The 21,182-nt window shown below is 41.8% G+C and overlaps 1 protein-coding gene across 4 annotated transcripts in view; it reads left to right on the forward strand.

The window, feature by feature from the left end:
• The window catches only part of LOC148874622 (TMV resistance protein N-like), a 93,249-nt gene that overhangs the window by 65,364 nt on the left and 6,703 nt on the right, over positions 1–21,182 (forward strand). The window lies entirely within an intron of this gene.

The following is a 21,182-nucleotide window of genomic DNA, read 5'->3' on the forward strand; positions in this document are numbered from 1 at the left end:
AGTTAGGCAGGAAAACCTAAGACAACTAATATTGCTACAGTACCTGAAGGAGGAACTAAGGAGAGTGAAGAAAAATCAAACATTGAATAGCTAGCAGCAATGAAGGCGGATTTTGAAAAGTATGGGAGGCTACTAAATCACTTGGAAGCTACTATTTCTTCATCTCACTCTTCCAGCAACACATCATCATCATCTGCATTTGCTCACTCAGGTATACGTACTTCTGCAAATCATGCTTCAGTTTCAGGTAATCCATAAAGTCCCTTGGATTACTGTTTTTGGTGCTTAAGACCATATGACCAGCTTGTCTAATCTCTTCTGCTCATACCACCTTCTCTCTAGTAAAGAGAAAATATCCCTTGTTGATGGGTCTCTTGCTCCCATTTCTGGTAAAGAGGATATAAAGACCTCTGACCTCCTTTATTTATCCTCTATCCTTCATGTCCCTAAACTTAATATAATTCTTTTATCTGTTAGCAACTTAACTAAATCCACGAATTGTAGCATAACCTTTTTTCCCACTCATTGTATTTTTTAGGACCTGCAATCTCAGAGGATGATTTGGAGTGGCCATGAGGCGAACGGTATATACTTGCTGGACACACCGGATGGAGCTTTTGAACCACCTCATGGAGTTGCCTTAGAGTTAGTCTTGTCAGAGTCTATTGACAAAGTCTTGTTATGTCACTTTCGGTTTGGTCATTTGTCTTTTTCTAGTTTGAGTCATTTGTTTCTTGATATGTTTAAGGGAGTGTCTTTATTGTGAGTCGTGTGAATTGGGAAAGCATTGTAGACATTATTATTCAGTAAGCAATAAAAGATCTCTTTTTCCTTTTCATATTGTTCACTTTGATCTGTGGGGGCCATATCATTTGCCAACTATGGGGGGTTACAGGTACTTTATCCTTTTTATTGATGACTACTCTTGTTACACTTGGATTTATCTCATGAAATATAGGGATGAAGTACCAGCTATTGTGCAAAAATTTCATTAACTCATCCTCACCCAATTTAACACTCGAATCAAAATGTTCCATTCTGATAATGCTAAGGAGTATTTTGAAAAAACCCTCTCCACCTATCTTGAAACTTTTTGGGTTATTCATCAAAGTTCTTGTTCCTACACTCCACAACAGAACGAAGTGGCAGAAAGGAAGAATCGACATGTGGTTGAAGTTGCCAAATCCCTCCTGTTTGTATCCCATGTTCCTATAAAATTTTGGGGAGATGTTCTTCTTACTGCTACCTTTTTGATCAACCGTATGTCCTCCCGGTTCTTAACTTCAAAACCCCCTTTAGCCTTCTCTTCCCGGATGAGGATATTTTTTTTCTTCCTCTTCGTGTTTTTGGGTGCACTTGCTATGTGCATGTTCACAGCCATCAAAGGCCCAAATTTGAACCTAAGACTCGTAAATGTGTTTTTTTGGGATATGCCTCCACACAGAAGGGATATTGTTGTTTTGATCTAGTTAGTGGCACCCGCTTTGTATTTCGGGATGTTACATTTGCTGAGTTGACTCCTTTCTTTAGTATTTCTCTTGGGGGGAGAAATCTGAAGAACCCTTTGCTATGTCTCCAGCTGTTCCTCTCCCCATTCTTCTTGAGTCCTCTCATGAGGTGTCCACTTTTCCCACTAGACCTACTTCCAATATTCCTGTTCCTTCTCCACCTCATTCTCCTATAATTCCTCGTCATCCTATTCTCCAAAGGTGGTACCAAAGGCACAGATTCAGACATGGGCAAGTTGTTTCTGTAGGGATAGGATATCCATCACATGGACGCCCAAATCTTGTGGAATGGACTGGGCGAATTTCAAAAAAATTTCTCCCATCTTTGCAAGGAATCAAATTCTCTATTTTAGAAAAACATATTTTTCAAGGATCAATCTTGAACCATTACCAAACCAGATCTGAACCAAAAGGAGTAAGAGGGAGGATGTACCTGATACAGAGAAACAGTATCTCCCAATGGAGGTGTTCACTGTTAGACAGTTTTGTATACCCTTGGCTTTAATCAAGATGATGTATTTTATGAGTTTATTGTAAATGAATAAAAGTGCGTATTTGATTCATGTTCCCTTGGTATGTTTCTATGTAATATCCTTAAACTGGACACTTAATGAGATTCGTGTTAGTTTAGAATTTTCACAGCCAGTGGGTCGGTCTGGGGAGACCTACCCTGACAAGGCTGACATTGTGGTGCCACCAAGACGGTTGGGTGGCCTGTCTCAGCTGCCAGGGTGATACCCTAGGCCCATACGGTGTAGGATTAATTGAATCTATGAATTGGACAAGATTTCAAGTATTGCCCTGGACCATGGAGATTGATGGGCAAAACTGGGAAGTTACACCCGACCCCTAGACTCGATTATGATACTACACCAGGTGTCGGATTGGACTGTCTTTGATATACCAATCAGTGAGATCCTTAGTGGGGGTCAAAACCTGGGTATGTTGGGACAGCCTGAGAATTCATCTGAGTGGGTAATCATAGTGACATGATCAACACCTTTGTCGAAAAAAGGTAATGATCGGGGATGCACTTAACTGATGGAAACCAAGACTGCCGGCAGCCGATTTCAATTGTTGAGATTTGTTTTGCAAAATATATTTTATATGAGATATAAAGGTATATATTATGGTTTCGAAATGATTTGCAAAAAAGTTTTAATTCCCAGGATCCATGCAAGCAGAGAGTGCAACATTGTTCCTTGCAGCCGAGGGAGAGGTCCTCTGTTGTCGGGTAGTGTATGATCATTATGGGCTGAGAGGTTAAGTGTAAGACCATTGAGGATAATAGTTGATGTGCTAATTTTGCATTTGCCCACAGTCCTTGGGTTTTACAAGGTGGCTTGGCCCAGGGACCACTTAGGGTAAGCGTTGGGCCCATAGAGCCCATGAGATGGGTTTCAGGGAGTGCACTGTCCATAACAGTGTATTCAGCCAAGCCTTGTAGCAAAGGCTGAACCTATGTGGCTGATGTGTAGATCAATGTTTGGGTCCCACGCCATATAAGGAGGCCCAATTGGGCAGCAGTTTGGAAGGCTAAGTGAGTACATACCCTTAAATGGGCTTTAAGCCCATTTCGAACTGGGCTGATTTGATTAGTCACTTAAAGGGGTGAATTCTGAGATGGATCAGCTGATAGGATGTTAGAGAGTTTTGTATGCCCTTAGCTTCAATCAAAATGATGTACTTTATGAGTTTATTGTAAATGAATAAAAGTGCATATTTGATTCATGTTCCCTTGGTATGTTTCTGTGTAATACCCTTAAACTAGACACTTAATGAGACTCGTGTTAGTTTATAATGTTCACAGCTAGTGGGTCGGTCTGAGGAGACCTATCCTGACAAGGCTGACACTGTGGTGCCACCAAGTCGGTTTGGGTGGCTTGTCTCAGCTACCGGGGTGAGACCCTAGGCACATACAGTGTGGGATTGATTGAATCTTTGAACTGGATCAGATTTCCAATATTGCCCTAGACCTTGGAAATTGATGGGCAAAACTGGAAAGTTACACCCGACCCCTAAACTCGAGTATGATACTGCACTAGGTGTCGGATTGGGCTGGCTTTGATGTACCAATCAATGAGATCCTTAGCGGGGGTCAAAACCTGGGAATGTTGGGACAGTCTGAGAATTCATCTGTGTGGGTGATCATAGTGACAGGATCAGCACCTTTGTCGGACAAAGGTAATGATCGGGGATGCACTCTAACTGATGGAAACCAAGACTGCCGGCAGCCGATTTCAATCGTTGAGATTTGTTTTGGAAAATATATTTTATATGAGATATAAAGGTATATATATTATGATTTCGAAATGATTTGCAAAGAAGTTTTATTTCCCGGGATCCATGCAAGCAGAGAGTGCAACACTGTTCCTTGCAGCCGAGGGAGAGGTCCTCTCTTGTCGGCTAGTGTATGATCATTATGGGCTGAGAGGTTAAGTGTAAGGCCATTGAGGATAATAGCTGATGGGCTAATCTTGCATCTGCCCACAGTCCTTGGGTGTTACAAGGTGGCTTGACCCAGGGACCACTTAGGGTAAGTGTTGGGCCCATAGATCCCATCAAATGGGACCCACGACATACAAGAAGCCCAACTGGGCAGCAGTTTGGAAGGCTTAATGAATACATAACCCTAAATGGGCCTTAAGCCCATTTCGAACTGGGCTAATTTGATTAGTCTTTAAGGGGCGAATTCTGAGATAAGATCAGCTGATAGGATTGGGCCCACACCCTATCCACTCAGAGAGTCCAAGATCTAAATGAGATTTAGATTTGGAAACTTCCTAATTAGATTAGGAACTGGCTGATCTAATCTGCAGATAAGATAAGGATTATCCCTTATCTTAAAGGGACTTCTGATATGATTTGAGTTACCAACTCCTAATGGGATTAGGAGTTGATCCTTTTAAATTTATAAAAGGAAGAGGGGGCGGCAGCCTTTAGACATCCAACAACATCCAACATCATCCCACAGACTCAAGTCTTGTCTTCAGAGTTGAGATCACAGAGGAGAGAATTCTGCACCCTGCAAATTCTTTCTAGCCGTCTCCTTCCTGTAGTCGCCGCCTATTGCAGTTCGATCTCCATTCCTTGGGAGAAAACAAGATTGGATTTTGATTCCAATCTTTTGGAGAAAAGATTGGTAGGACTTGTATTCCCAAGCCGTCTAGGTGATTCTTAGGAAGAATCATGTTCTTAGGAAGGACACTGCTGATTCTGCTCCACCTTGCACTGCACCATCTTCAGTGGGAGCAGATTTTGGTTTCTACCTTGGGCGTGAACACCTCCATTGAGAGATATTGTTTCTCTGTATTAGGTATTATTTCTCTCTCCTCCTTTGGTTCAGATCTGGTTCAGTTTATGGTTCAAGAATGATCTTTGAAAATATGAATTTCTAAATAAGGAATTCGATTCCCAGTTGAAGGGAGAGAAATTTTTTTTTGAAATTCGCCCCCTTTATTCTGCAATCTTGGGCGTCTATGTGATTGATTTCCTATCCCTTCATAGGATTGGGCCCAGACCCTATCCACTTAGAGAGTCCAAGATTTAAATAAGATTTAGAACTAGAAGCCTCCTAATTAGATTAGGAGATGGTTGATCTGATCTGCAGATAAGATAAGGGTTATCCCTTATCACTTAAAGGGACTTCTAATCCAAATATTATTTGGATCACCAACTCCTAATGGGATTAGGAGCTGATCCCTTTAATATTATAAAAGGAGGAGGGGCGGCAACCTTTAGATATGAATGCAACACACAACTCCTATTTTCAGAGTTGAAATCACAAGAAGAGAGAATTTCTGCACCCTGCATATACACTCTTGCCGCCTCCTTCCTGCAGCCGCCGTCACCAGCAGTTCGATCTCCTACTTTTACAGGAGTAATCAAGATTTGATCTTGATCTCAATCATTTGGAGAAAAGATTGATTGGAGCTGTATTCACAAGCCATCTTGTTGGTTCTTACGAAGGTCAATTTCTTTTGGAAGAACACTGTTGATTCTGCTCCATCCTACACTGTGCTATGGGCACAACACTTACCCTAAGTGGTCCCTGGGCCAAGCCACCTTGTAACACCCAGGGACTGTGGGCAGATGCAAGATTAGCCCATCAGCTATTATCCTCAATGGTCTTACACTTAACCTCTCAGCCCATAATGATCATACACTGCCCGACAAGAGATGACCTCTCCCTTGGCTGCAAGGAACAGTGTTGCACTCTCTCTAGTATGGATCCCGGGAATTAAAACCTTTTGCAAATCATTTTGAAACCATAATATATATACTTTTATATCTCATATAAAATATATTTTGCAAAACAAATTTCAACGATTGAAATCGGCTGCCGGCAGTCTTGGTTTCCATCAGTGAGTGCATGCCCGATCATTACCTTTGTCCGACAAAGGGGCTGATCCTGTCACTATGATCACCCACTCAGATGAATTCTCAAACTGTCCCAACATACCTAGGTTTTGACCCCCACTAAGGATTTCACTGATTGGTACATCAAAAACAACCCAATCCGACACCTAGTGCAGTATCATAATCGAGTTTAGGGGTCGGGTGTAACTTTCTAGTTTTGCCCATCAATCTCCAAGGTCCAAGGCAATACTGGAAATCTGGTCTAATTCAAAGATTCAATTAATCCTACACTGTATGTGCCTAGGGTCTCACCCCGGTAGCTGAGACAAGCCACCCCAACCGACTTGATGGCGCCACAATGACAGCTTTGTCAGGATAGGTCTCCCCAGACCGACCCACTGGCTGTGAACATTCTAAACTAACACGAATCTCATTAAGTGTCCAGCTTAAGGGTATTACACAGAAACATACCAAGGGAACATGAATAAAATATGCACTTTTATTCATTTACAATAAACTCATAAAGTACATCATTTTGATTGAAGCCAAGGGCATACAAAACTGTCTAACAACTCCCACTTGCACTTAGGTCCAATTAGGTACTAGCCAGAGTCCCATACTTTCCACGTGTCAGTGGCTTTCTGTGTCAGTGGCTTAGTCAATGGGTCTACCACATTTTCCACTGATGCTACCTCTTAATATCATCCTCCCATAGGTCCAGTGTTGTCATACAACAGTGGAATGGGTGATGTGCTGAATTCCAAATTCAGGAATGAACACTTTCATTCACAAGGCAGCCTCACTTATGGCAATACGTTCGGCTTGGGTTGTGGACTATTAATTTGCTACTCAGGACCCCTGTTTGCTGACATTCAGGAAACATTACACGATCCTATCGTGAAAACATATCCAGATGTAGACTTTCTATCATCTGGATCTGACTGGAAATCGGCATCTGTATACCCTTGGATCTGTAGTGAATTACCATCGAATACTAGACAAAACTCTTTTGTCCTTCGAAGGTACTAAAGTATGTTTTTCACAGCAGTCCAGTGCTCCTGCCCTGGGTTGGCCTGAAATCTGCTTACTACATTCACCACCTGAGCAATGTCAGGACGAGTGCACAGCATGGCATACATGATGCTCCCTACGACAGAGACATAGGGAACGTATTCCATGCCATCAATCTCCTCAGAAGTCTTGGGAGACATCCTCTTGGAGAGAGTGACTCTGTGCCTGAAAGGAACATTTCCTTTCTTGGAGTTTTTCATGCTATATCTTTTGACTATTTTGTCAATGTTGGCAGATTGGGATAATCCTATTATCCGCTTCGATCTATCTCTATAGAGTCGAAGACCCAGTATATAGGAGGCTTCTCCAAGATCTTTCATGGAGAATTGCTGTGAAAACCATACTTTCACCGTAGTCAACATTCCTACATCATTCCCAATGAGTAGAATGTCATCTACATATAGAACCAAGAAGGTAAGCTTATCTCCACTATACTTCCTGTAAACATAGGGTTCATCCGGATTCTCCACTTAATATCATTCTAAGTGTATGAGAAGTGACCAGACCATATCCAGTATGGTCCTATTCCTCTCTGAAACACCGTTAAGTTGTGGTGTAACAGGAGGAGCTAATTGTGATACTATCCCATTAACCTTTAAGAAATCCCTGAATTCGTCAGAGAGATACTCGCCACATTGATTTGATCGAAGGGCCTTAATTTCTCTCCCTCACTGTTTCTCGACCTCTTGTCTAAACTCTTTGAACTTTTCAAAGGATTCAGACTTGTGTCTCATTAGGTACACGTAACCGTATGGTGAAAAATCATCTGTGAAGGTGATGAAATACACGTGTTGATTTCGTGTCCTAACACTCAGGGGACCACATACATCAGTATGTATTAGGTCAAGTGTGCCTGTACATTTTTCAGGCTTACCGTTAAATGGCCGTTTCGTCATCTTGCCTTGTAGGCAAGGCTCACAGGTGGGAAGATCTTCTACAATTAGAAAATCCAAAGGACCATCCTTTACCAACCTTGTGATTCGGTCAACACCGATGTGGCCAAGTCGGTAATGCCACAGACACGTGGGACTAACTATTTCACGGGCTCTCTTCTTGGGGTTTTCAGCCGACGTAGTTTGGGTTATGTTAGTTTCTAGAGAAGGAAGTAGAACATAGAGACCGTTCTCCAGTTCCCCGTATGCGATGAATCTGTAATTTATTTTAATAGTAATTGTATTAATAAAGAAGACAGAATAACCATATGCACACAGTTTTGAAACAGAAATCAAATTTTTTCTTAAATTTTGTACATAAAGACAATTTTTCAGTACAATTTCTCCTTCTGTAAAAATTAACTCCAAGGTTCCTATGGCCACGACTACAACAGTTGCAGTAGTCCCCAAGTAGATAATGACTTCTCCTTCACTCAGCCTTCTACTTACCTTGAACCCCTGCAGTGAGTTACACACATGAGTTGAAGCCCCGGAGTCAATACACCAACACGCAGAAGCTACCAATAAATTGGTTTCTATAACACAAGATTCGAAATTACCTTTCTTGGATTCCAATTAGGCAGGACAATTCCTTTTCCAGTGGCCGGTCTGTTAGACAGTTTTGTATGCCCTTAGCTTCAATCAAATTTGATGTACTTTATGAGTTTATTGTAAATGAATAAAAGTACATATTTGATTCATGTTCCCTTGGTATGTTTCTGTGTAATACCCTTAAACTGCACACTTATTGAGACTCGTGTTAGTTTAGAATGTTCACAGCCAGTGGGTCGGTCTGGAGAGACCTATCCTGACAAAGCTGACATTGTGGTGCCACCAAGTCGGTTGGGGTGGCTTGTCTCAGCTACCGGGGTGAGACCCTAGGCACATACAGTGTGGGATTAATTGAATCTTTGAACTGGACCAGATTTCCAGTATTGCCCTAGACCTTGGAGATTGATGGGCAAAACTGAAAAGTTACACCCGACCCTTAAACTCGATTATGATACTGCACTAGGTGTCGGATCGGGCTGTTTTTGATGTACCAATCTGTGAGATCCTTAGTGAAGGGTTGAGAGATCCATCACATGGACGCCCAAAGATTGCGGAATAAGGGGCGAATTTCAAAAAATTTTTTCTCCTTTCAACTGGGAATCACATTCCCTATTTAGAAAATCATATTTTCAAGGATAAATCTTGAACCTTAAACTGAACCAGATCTGAACCGAAAGGAATGGGAGATATTGATACCTGATACGGAGAAGCAATATCTCCCAACGAAGGTGTTCACGCCCAAGGAAGGATCCAAAGACTGCTCCCACTGAAGATGGCGCAGTGCAGAATGGAGCAGAATCAGCAGTGTTCTTCCCCAAGAACTCTGTCCTTCGCAAGAAACAGCAGGATGGAACGTGAGCACAGCACCCTTTTCAATCCTTTCTCAAAGAATTGATGTCAAGATCCAATCTTGACTTTTCCTACAGCTGGAGATCGAACTGGCAAACAGGGCGGCAAGAGCAGGGAGGCGGCAAGAGAGTATTCGCAGGGTGCACAATTCTCTTTTCTTGATTTCAGCACTAAAAGAGGATCTGATGTGTTTCTTGGTCTCTCTCAAGGCTGTCGCCCCCTCCTTCCTTTTGTTAACTTGAAAAGATCAGCTCCTAATCCCATTAGGAGGTGCTTATCCAAATCATATTTGGATCAGCCTTCTCTTCTAATGATAAGGATAAACCCTTATCTTATCTGCAGATTAGATTAGCTTTATCCTAATCTTATTAGGAGGTTTCTAGATATGAATCACATTCAGATCTGGACTCTCTGAGTGGATAGGATTAAGACCCTATCCTAATTGCTAATCCATCTCAGAATTCGCCCCTTTATTTAACTAAATTAATAGTCCAGTTCGAAATGGGCTTTAGGCCCATTAAGCTTATGTGCTCACTTAACCTTCCTAACTGCTGCCCAGTTGGGCATCCTTGTATGGCGTGTGACCCAAGCATTGATCTACACATCAGCCACATGGGTTCGGCCCAGCCTTTGTTACAAGCCTGGTCGAATACACCGTTAAAGACAGTGCACCCCATGAAACCCATCGAATGGGCTCTATGGGCCCAACACTTACCCTAAGTGGTCCTTGGGCCATCCACCTTGTAACACCCAGGGACTGTGGGCAGATGCAAGATTAGCCCATCAGGTATTATCCTCAATGGTCTTACACTTAACCTCTCAGCCCATAATGATCATACACTGCCCGACAAGAGAGGACCTCTCCCTCGGCTGCAAGGCACAGTGTTGCACTCTCCACTTATATGGATCCCGGGAATTAAAACCCTTTTGCAAACATTTTAGAAACCATAATATATATACTTTTATATCTCATATAAAATATATTTTGCAAAACAAATTTCAACGGTTGAAATCGGTTGCCTGCTGTCTTGGTTTCCAAAAGTGAGAGTGCATCCCCGATCATTACCTTTGTCCGACAAAGGGGCTGATCCTATCACTATGATCACACACTCAGATTAATTCTCGGATTGTCCCAACATACCCAGGTTTTGACCCCTGCTAAGGATCTCACTGATTGGTACATCAAAGACAACCCGATCTGACACTTATGCAGTATCATAATCGAGTGTAGGGGTCGGTTGTAACTTTCCAGTTTTGCCCATCAATCTCCAAGGTCCAGGGCAATACTGGAAATCTGGTCCAGTTGAAAGGTTTAATTAATCTCACACTGTATGTGCCTAGGGTCTCACCCCGGTAGCTGAGACAAGCCACCCCAACCGACTTGGTGGCACCACATTGTCAGCCTTGTCAGGATAGGTCTCCCCAGACCGACCCACTGGCTGTGAACATTCAAAACTAACACGAGTCTCTTTAAGTGTCCAGTTTAAGGGTAATATACAGAAACATACCAAGGGAACATGAATCAAATATGTACTTTTAATCATTTACAATAAACTCATAAAGTACATCAATTTTGATTGAAGCTAAAGGCATGCAAAACTGTCTAACAACTCCCACTTGCACTTAGGTCCAATCAGGTACTAGCCAGAGTCCCATGCTTTCCACGTGTTTCTCAAACACATGTCTGACACTTGGTTTCTTTCTGGTCCAACTTGTCTGCACTCGTTCTCTTAAGGTGTGTTGGACAACCCCAAATCTTCAAGTGTTTGACACTTGGTTTCTTTCTGGTCCAAAGTTCATATGGAGTATTCGGAACCGATTTGGTTGGAACCCGATTCAGCACATAAATCGCAGTCTCTAATGCGTAACCCCAAAAGGATGTGGGTAACTCTGAGTGTATAAGAAGTGACCGGACCATATCCAATAAGGTCCTATTCCTCCTCTCCGAAACACCGTTAAGTTGTGGTGTAGCAGGAGGAGCTAATTGTGATACTATCCCATTGTCCTTTAAGTAGTCCCTGAATTCGTCAGAGAGATACTCGCCACATCGATCTGATCGAAGGGCCTTAATTTCTCTCCCTAACTGTTTCTCGACCTTTTGTCTGAACTCTTTGAACTTTTCAAAGGATTTAGACTTGTGTCTCATTAGGTACACGTAACCGTATCGTGAAAAATCATCTGTGAAGGTGATGAAATACACGTGTTGATTTCGTGTCTAACACTCAAGGGACCACATACATCAGTATGTATTAGGTCAAGTGTGCCCGTACATCTTTCAGGCTTACTGTTAAATGGCCGTTTCGTCATCTTGCCTTGTAGGCAATGTTCACAAGTGGGAAGATCTTCTACAGTTAGAAAATCCAAAGGACCATCCTTTACCAACCTTGTGATTCGGTCAACACCGATGTGGCCAAGTCGATAATGCCACAGACACGTGGGATTAACTGTATCACGAGCTCTCTTCTTAGGGATTTCAGCCGACGTAGTTTCGGTTATGTTAGTTTCTAGAGAAAGATGTAGAACATAGAGACCGTTCTCCAGTTCCCCGTATGCGATGAATCTGTTGTTTCTTTTAACAGTAATCGTATTAGTAAAGAAGACAGAATAACCATCCGCACACAGTTGAGACAGAAATCAAATTTCTCCTTAAATTTTGTACATAAACACAGTCTTTCAGTACAGTTATACCTTCTCTAAAAATTAATTCCACGGTACCTATGGCCGCGGCTGCAACAGTTGCAGTAGTCCCCAAGAAGAGTGTGACTTCTCCTTCACTCAGCCTTCTACTTACCTTGATCCCCTGCAGTGAGTTACAAGCATGAGTCGAAGCCCCGGAGTCAATACACCAGGAAGCAGAAGCTACCAACAAATTGGTTTCTATAACACAAGTTTCGAAGTTACCTTTCTTGGATTCCAAGTAGGCAGGACAATTCCTTTTCCAGTGGCCGGTCTTCTTGCAGAAGTGACAGGCATCCGATGCTTTGTCTTTCTTCTGCTTCTTGCTCTTAGTGGCTTTCTTCTGAGGCTTCTTTGCCTTCCTCTTTCTCTTGCCTGTCTTGCCAGCTTCAACAAGCATGGCTATAGGCTCATCCTTTCTAATCAGTTCTTCAGCTCTTTGCAACATATTGCTGAGCTCTTGTAAGCTGACATTCAGCTTGTTCATGTTATATTTCATGATGAACGGATTAAAGGAAGGAGGCAAAGAGTTAAGGATAGCATCTATCTGGGTAGCAAGGTCCAACCCGGATCCAAGAGCCTCCAGTTCGTTGATGTATCCTATCATCCAAAGACAATGGTCGTGAACTTGTTGACCCTTGGACATTTGTGCGGTCATGAACTGTTTCAAGACCTTTTGTCGAGTAGAACGATTCAGCTCTTCATACATTGTCCTGAGACTGTCCAATATGTCTTTGTCAAGTTCGATCTGATCGAACTGCCTCTGTATCGGGTTGTTTAAGGAGGCAATGATGTAACACCGGGCAAGGGAGTTTTTCTCCTCCCATTCTTGATAGTCTTTCCTTCGGGCCTCAGAAGCCCTATCACCCGGACGCTCCGGGGTAGGATTCTTTGCCACTTTGTCCAGCTTTGCAGAAGTTAGGACCAGCATAAGGTTCCTGTACCAATCAACATAGTTTGGGCCCTTCAACTTGTTGTCATCAAGTAGTTTTGCAAAAGATCCGTTTGCCATTTTCTGATAAAAGAGCAAACATCAGTCCACAACCTAATTTGATTCATGTTCATTTCATAGATATGGATTTTAACATATTATCCATTTCCATTTATTCGTCTCTCAGATTTCCCTCCTCTCTCAGTGACGGAGACTACGGGTTGTCTCTAGAAATGTGGGAAATCTCATAGGGTGCATGGAACCAACTGTTTCAGCTGCATAACCCCACCACCTTTCTGTGAAGGATCACATCCACTCATCATATGAGTTTTCCCTTTGGCCTCTGTCAGACAAGGTTCAGAGCCGTTTTCAGGTAAACCTTTCTGTACAGTGAGTGCTTACCCATCATATTCGTGAACGCCAAGGTACCGTGAGAGAGTTCCCATTTTCTGGTGAAGCCCCTCCCACATCGGTCTATGACGCCCTATCATCTTATGAAACACTCAGACAAGCCGAACAGCAAATGGATAGCCCATTTTCTGGTGCGTTTCCTCATTACTAAAGGACCCATCCTCATGCTAATGATGGAAGGCCTTTAGAGAGTTCATCATATGAATCTCCCTATCACACGCACTCATATTAGCTGGAGGGAACAAAATTACGCCCTAGTTTGATTTAGGTCAAACCAAAGTGGCTCCCACTGACTTAAATAAAGCCTGATTTTGGTGGGCCTTAAATCGGCTAGGGTTCCGCACGCAACCTCTTGATGAGGTGTGGGGCCCACCACTGAGGGAAGTCATCCAATGACCAAAAGGGACACCATGGCAATGATGTGCATTCAGCCCTGTTGTGCGCAAGAGCCACTGTCGAATGAGCATGGGCCAAGTACTTATGGCCCATGTACGCAGCACATCACACATCCATACATCTCATGCAGGGATAAATTGATCCAATCAATTAATTATCTGTAAGGCCCGTTGGAAGCCCGTTAAAATTCCATAATATTAACCATTAATATTATCTAGGTATATGGGCTGAATTAGGGTTACCCAGTTCGGCCCATATAGCTTTATCCTTTGAAATGGGCTTTTGCAGTTTTAATTATTTAAAACTTGGCCTTTACAGGCTGGGCCGAATTAACCATTTAATTAAATATCAATCCTTAGGCCCATTAGTGGGAAATTAGGGCTGACATTCAGCCTTGATTAAACCCTAGAATTGGTCCAAACAGTTTTGAACCAATCTTGGTTCGAATGGGTTTAGTGTTTGATTTTTAATTAAATCCTTAATTCAAGAAAATAATCTGAAATTAAATACTGATTAAAGGAAAAACAAGAATCAGTCAAACAGGGCTGTTCGCACAATCCTTCCTGCAAAACAGAGGTTAGATCAAAGAATGCAGTTTCACAAACTGCAAATCGCAGATAGCATTTCTCTTATCTGCGAAATCTCCTTCTCTGCGCCGCCATCTTCGATCCAAAATAAAATAAATAGAAATCCTATTTCTATTAATAATTACATCAGATCGAATACCTATACATTGAGTCTAGAAAATAAAAAAAAAATTATTTACAGACCCAAAATAAGTCAAGAACTGCAAAATCGCAGATTCCTTGCGCAAACCAAGAATTCGATCTCCTCTTGTACGAAACAGCAGGATTTAACGTGAGCACAGCTCCCTTTTCAATCATTTCTCAAAGAATTGATGTCAATATCCAATCTTGACTTCTCCCACAGCTGGAGATCGAACTAGCAAACAGGGTGGCAAGAGCAGGGAGGCGGCAAGAGAGTATTCGCAGGGTGCACAATTCTCTCTTCTTGATTTCAGCACTAAAAGAGGATCTGATGTGTTTCTTGGTCTCTCTCAAGGCTGCCGCCCCCACCTTCCTTTTGTTAATTTGAAAAGATCAGTTCCTAATCCCATTAGGAGGTGCTTATCCAAATCATATTTGGATCAGCCTTCTCTTCTAATGATAAGGATAAACCTTTATCTTATCTGTAGATTAGATTAGCTTTATCCTAATCTTATTAGGAGGTTTCTTGATCTGAATCACATTCAGATCTGGACTCTCTGAGTGGATAGGATTAAGACCCTATCCTAACTGTTAATCCATCTTAGAATTCGCCCCTTTAATTAACTAAATTAATAGCCCAGTTTGAAATGGGCTTTAGGCCCATTAAGCTTATGTGCTCACTTAACCTTCCTAACTGCTGCCCAGTTGGGCATCCTTGTATGGCGTGTGACCCAAGCATTGATCTACACATCAGCCACATGGGTTCGGCCCAGCCTTTGTTACAAGGCCTGGTCGAATACACCGTTAAAGACAGTGCACCCCTTGAAACCCATCGAATGGGCTCTATGGGCCCAACACTTACCCTAAGTGGTCTTTGGGCCAAGCCACCTTGTAACACCCAGGGACTGTGGGCAGATGCAAGATTAGCCCATCAGGTATTATCCTCAATGGTCTTACACTTAACCTCTCAGCCCATAATGATCATACACTGCCCGACAAGAGAGGACCTCTCCCTCGGCTGCAAGGAACAGTGTTGCACTCTCCACTTATATGGATCCCGGGAATTAAAACCCTTTTGCAAACATTTTAGAAATCGGCTACCGAACAGTGTTGCACTCTCCACTATGATCACCCACTCAGATGAATTCTCGGATTGTCCCAACATACCCAGGTTTTGACCCCCGCTAAGGATCTCACTGATTGGTACATCAAAGATATTCCGATCCGACACCTAGTGCAGTATCATAATCGAGTCTAGGGGTCGGGTGTAACTTTCCAGTTTTGCCCATCAATCTCCAAGGTCCAGGGCAATACTGGAAATCTGGTCCAGTTCAAAGATTCAATTAATCCCACACTGTATGTACCTAGGGTCTCACCCCGGTAGTTGAGACAAGCCACCCCAACCGACTTGGTGGCACCACAGTGTCAGCCTTGTCAGGATAGGTCTCCCTAGACCGACCCACCAGCTGTGAACATTCAAAACTAACACGAGTCTCAATAAGTGTCCAGTTTAAGGGTAATACACAGAAACATACCAAGGGAACATGAATCAAATATGTACTTTTATTCATTTACAATAAACTCATAAAGTACATCAATTTTGATTGAAGCTAAGGGCATACAAAATTGTCTAACAGTTTGCTCCTATAGCTAAGATGACCTTAGTCCGGGTTTTGTTATCTCTAGCCGCTACTTTTGATTGGCCCCTACACCAGTTTGGTATTAAAAATGCCTTCTTGTATGGAGACCTACATGAAAAGGTCTATATGTCTTTGCTTTCAGGGGTGTCTGGGAAGGAAATGCAAGGCAAGGTGTGTAAACTGCAGAAATCTATTTATGGTCTCAAATAGTTTCCTTGGGCTTGGTTTGAGAGGTTTAGGTCTGCATTTGTCTCCTTTGGTTTACAAACTCAATCTGATCATACCCTATTCTTGAAGATAAATGGCTCTTTGGTGACGTTTTTATAGTTTCTGTTGATGATATTGTGGTCACGGGTAATGACACTCAAGAGGTCAGTAAACTCAAAAGATTTCTTAACTCTGAATTTGAGATCAAGGATTTGGGAGATCTTCAGTATTTTTTGGGCATTGAAGTTGCTAGATCTAAGGATGGTATTTTCATTTCTCAGCGTAAATATGTCCTTGACCTCTTTGCTGAGACTAATGAACTTGGAGCTAAACCAATCTCCACTCCTATTGATCCCAATCATAAGCTTTCTGCTACAGATGGTGACCTTTTATCTAATAAGGGGGTGTTTCAGAGACTGCTTGGGATGTTGTTATATCTTTGCATGACTCGGCCGGACATTTCCTATGCAGTAAGTGTTATCAGTCAATTTATGCATTCTCCTAGAGATACTCATTTAGTTGCTACAGAAAGGGTTCTGTGTTACTTGAAAGGTACTCTAGGGAAGGGTATTCTATTTGCCAAACATGGACACATGAAGCTGGAAGTTTTCACTGGTGCTGATTGGGTATGAATCTGGATCTCTAGGAGATCCACCTCAGGTTATTGTGCTCTGGTCGCTGGGAACATTGTATCATGGAGGAGTAAGAAACAATCTATAGTTGCTAGATCCTCAGTTGAAGTAGAGTACAAGGAAATGGCACATGGTGTGTCAGAATTATTGTGGTTACGATCCCTTTTAGAAGAATTGAGGTTTGACTATGAGCCAATGATGCTCTACTGTGACAACCAAGCAACTATCAGTATTGCACATAATCCTGTTCAACATGACAGAACTAAGCACATTGAGGTTGATAGACATTTTATAAGGGAGAGAGTTTCCTCAGGGGAAGTTTGTTTTCCATTCATCACATCAGACAAACAATTGGCTAATATCTTGACCCAGGGAGTTCCGAGAGGGAAAATGACACACTATATAAGCAAGTTGGGCATGATTGACATCTATGCTCCGCTTGAGGTGGAGTATAAAGAGACTAGGCCGAATGGGTCCTAGTATCTTCTCTTGTAATATTTTTTCTATTTTCCTGTTAGCTAATGGGCCTCTCTTGATGGGCCTGTTATTCCTTTTTGTTTGATCTCTTTATGTTACTGCCTAGTTGGCCACCCACTTAAGGGCATACTTGTTGTTAGACAGTTATGCCCTTAGCTCCAATCAGATTGATGTACCTTTTGACATTTATTGTAAATGAATAAAGTACATAATTAATTCATGTCATTATGGTGTATTTCTGTGTAATACCCTTAAACTGGACACTTATGAGACTTGTGTTAGTTTAGAATCTTCACAGCCGTTGGATAGATCTAGGGAGACTTATCCTGCCAAGGCTAATACTGATGTGCCGCCAAGTTAATTGGGGTGGCTTGTCTCAACTGCTAGGGTGAGACCTGAGGTACATGCAGTGTGGGTTTCTTAAAACCCTAAATCGGACCAAAATTCCAGTATTGTCCTGGACCTTGGAGATAGATGGGCAAAACTGAAATGTTACACCTGACCCCTAGACTTGATTATGGTACTACACTAAGTGTTGGATTGGGCTGTTTTTCAGTGAGATCCTTAGAGGGGGTCAAAACCTAGGTATGTTGGGACAGTTTGAGAATTCACCTGAGTGGGTGATCATAGTGATATGATCAGCCCCTTTGTCGGACAAAGTCAATGATCGGGGAATGCACTCTCTCTGATAGAAACCTAAACTACCAGTAGCTGATTTCAACCATTGAAATTTGTTTTGCAAAATATATTTATATAGAGATATACATATATATTATGGTTTCAAAATGTTTGCAAAAGGTTTTAATTCCTGGGATCCATGTGAGTAGAGAGTGCAATATTGTTCTTTGCAGTCGAGGGAGAGGTTCTCTCTTGTCAGGTAGTGTTTGATCATTATGGGCTGAGAGGTTAAGTGTAAGACCATTGAGGTTAATACCTAACGGGCTAATCTTGCATCTGCCCACAGTCCTTGTGTTTTTATCAGATGGCTTGATCCAAGGACCATTTAGTGTAAATGTTGGGCCCATTAAGAACCCATGGTGATGGACTCAAGGGTTCACTGTCTCCTATGGTGAATTCGGCCAAGCCTTGTAATAAAGGCTGGGCTGAACCCATTTGGCTGATGTGTAGATCAATGTTTGGTCCCACACCATACAAAGAGAGCCAACTGGGTAGAAAGTTAGGAGGCTAAGTGAGCATATAAACTTAATGGGCCTAAAGCCCAATTTGAACTGGGTTAATTAGACTAATTTAATAGGGGTAGATCTGGGTTTGGATCAGTAGATAAGGATAAGTCCTATCCACTTAAATAGTCCAGATCCAAATAAAGATTTGGATAAGGAAACTCCTAATTTGATTAGGATTAAGCTGATCATAAACTGTAGATAAGATAAGGGATTATCCTTATCACTTAAAGAGTTCAGATCTAAATAAAGGTTTGGATCAGAAAGCTCGTAATCAAATTAGGAGGTTGTCTCTTTAAGACTATAAATAAGAGAGCAAGGTGGACATGCAAAACACACAACAAACATTACAGTAGTTTGTAGAGTTCTCTCCTGTTCTTGCCGCCCCTACCTAGTTCGATCTCGACTTGTGGGAATGATCAGGAATTGTTCTTGATATTGCTTCTTGGCAGAAGAGGCAATTTGAAGTCGTGCTAACCAGCTCTCTACCCCATTCTTGCTAAAGAATTTGGTTCTTACTAAAGAGCCGTCCTGCTAATCCTACTTCACCTCACACTATGTCATCTTCAGTGGAAGCAGTTTTTGGATTTCTCCTTGGGCGTGAACACCTTCATTGGGAGTTACTGCTACTCCATGAACACCTTCTAGGGGAGCTTGGAGTTACTGTTCACAATCCTATGTCTCTTTACTGTGACTATAAGGTGGCCATAAACATTGCCAGCAATCCTGTCCTACACAAGTGGACCAAGCACATTGAAGTGGGCACACTTCATAAGGGAAAAATTGGGGAGGGGGGAAGTTTGTACTACTTATGTCAACTCCAAGGGCAAATTAGCTGTAGTCCTCACAAAAGGGCTTCCCTACTCGTGACACAATGAGTTGTGTGACAAGTTGGGCATGATAGACATATTCAGCCCAACTTGAGGGGGAGTGTTGTTAGTGTTATTCACTTATTTTTTATATTTGTTGTTAGTGTGCTATCAGCTTGTTCTTTTCTTCTTTTAAGTTGGTTTATTATTAGGGTGTGCTACTAGGGGTATAAATGTAATCTTCTACTTATTTTATGTTAAGTTGTTATAAATAAGAAACTATATGCCACCAACAACACTTTTTGACTCTCAAACCTTTCTCCCTCTCTCTTCTTCTCTTCTCTTCTCTCTTCTCTCCTCTCCTCTCTCGTTTCTCTCTCTTCTAAAAGGAAAATGGATCCAAAGCCCTCGGACCAGATGGATTTACAATGGCTTTCTACTAGGGTTGCTGGGAAATTGTGAAAGATGATTTGTTCAAGGTCTTCAATGAATTTGTAGAGAAGCATAGAGTTACCCAAGGGTGAACACAACCTTTCTAGCTCTTATTCTGAAGAAAAATGATGCCAGTCATCCAAAGAACTTTAGACCAATCAATTTGGTAACTATCATTTACAAGTTCTTAGCCAAGGTTCTCTCATTATGCTTCAAATTAGTTTTCCCAACTTTAATCAGTCAAAATCAAGGAGCTTTCATTCAGGGGAGGCAAATAGCTAATCAAATTCTAGTTGTTCATGAATGTGTAGAGGATTTGAAAAGATTGAAGAGGAAAGGCTTTATGTGCAAGTTGGACCTATAGAAAGCTTATGATCTGGTGGACTAGACCTTCCTTATTGAGGTGATGAAAAATTGTGGGTTTAGGGAGAGAAGCTACAAATGGATCTTTGGTTAAGTCTTGCCACTATTCCATTTTCGTTAATGGGATTGTTAGAGATTTCTTTCCAGCTCGTTGAGGATTGAGGCAAGGTGGTCCTCTCTCACCCTTTCTCCCTAGTAGTGGATGTATTTTGTAGAATGATCTTAAAGGCTAATAGGGAGAATCTAATAAAAGAGTGGAAGATTGAAATTTAAGACTAGGGTCCCAATAACTCTTCTATAGTTTGCTGGTGATGTTTTAATTTTCTGTGAGGATAAAGAGCAAGAATTGATAAGGAATTTGAGGGAGTTGGTGAAGAAGTTTGAGCTCATCTCTAATCTGAAAATCAATTTAGGCAAGAGCTGCATAGCAGGAATCAACTTAGAGGAAGAGGAACTGAACTTTGCTGCAAATATTTTAGAGTGTCCTATTTCTAGCTGGCCTTTGGCCTACCTAGAATTTCCTTTAGGAGCAAACCCTAAGGAGAAAAGATTCTGGAACCCAATAGTGAAGAGAAATTATGTATCTTCTGGATGAAGAATTCCTTTGATCAAATTCACGCTTGCTAATTTGCTAATTTATTTCCTATCAAATTTTAGAATCACTCGAAAGGAAGCCAAGAAAATTGAGGTTATGAGGGATTTTTTGTGGGAGTTGGGTAATGGAAGGAACGATCACTTGGTTAAATGGGAGGTTGTGTGTAGGAATCTTCAAGAGGGAGGTTTGGGTATGGATAAAAAAAAAAAAAAAAAACCTGGGCTTTACTAGGGAAATGGCTCATGTGGTGGCCAATGGGTAGGGATAGATTGTGGCATGAAGATTAGCCAACATACATCGAAGAAGTTCAGGAAACGGTTGGGATGTATATCTACCAGAGCTACTCTGGCCTCACCTTGGAAAGCTATTCAAATTGTGATGCCTCAATTTCTTTATTTTGTGATGCTTGTGTTGGGGTTTCTGTTAAATACTAGGAGGATACTTAGGTTGGATC

Source organism: Nelumbo lutea, chromosome 1 (genome assembly GCF_056320005.1).
Source record: "Nelumbo lutea isolate HS-2025 chromosome 1, American lotus-T2T, whole genome shotgun sequence".
Taxonomy (NCBI): domain Eukaryota; kingdom Viridiplantae; phylum Streptophyta; class Magnoliopsida; order Proteales; family Nelumbonaceae; genus Nelumbo; species Nelumbo lutea.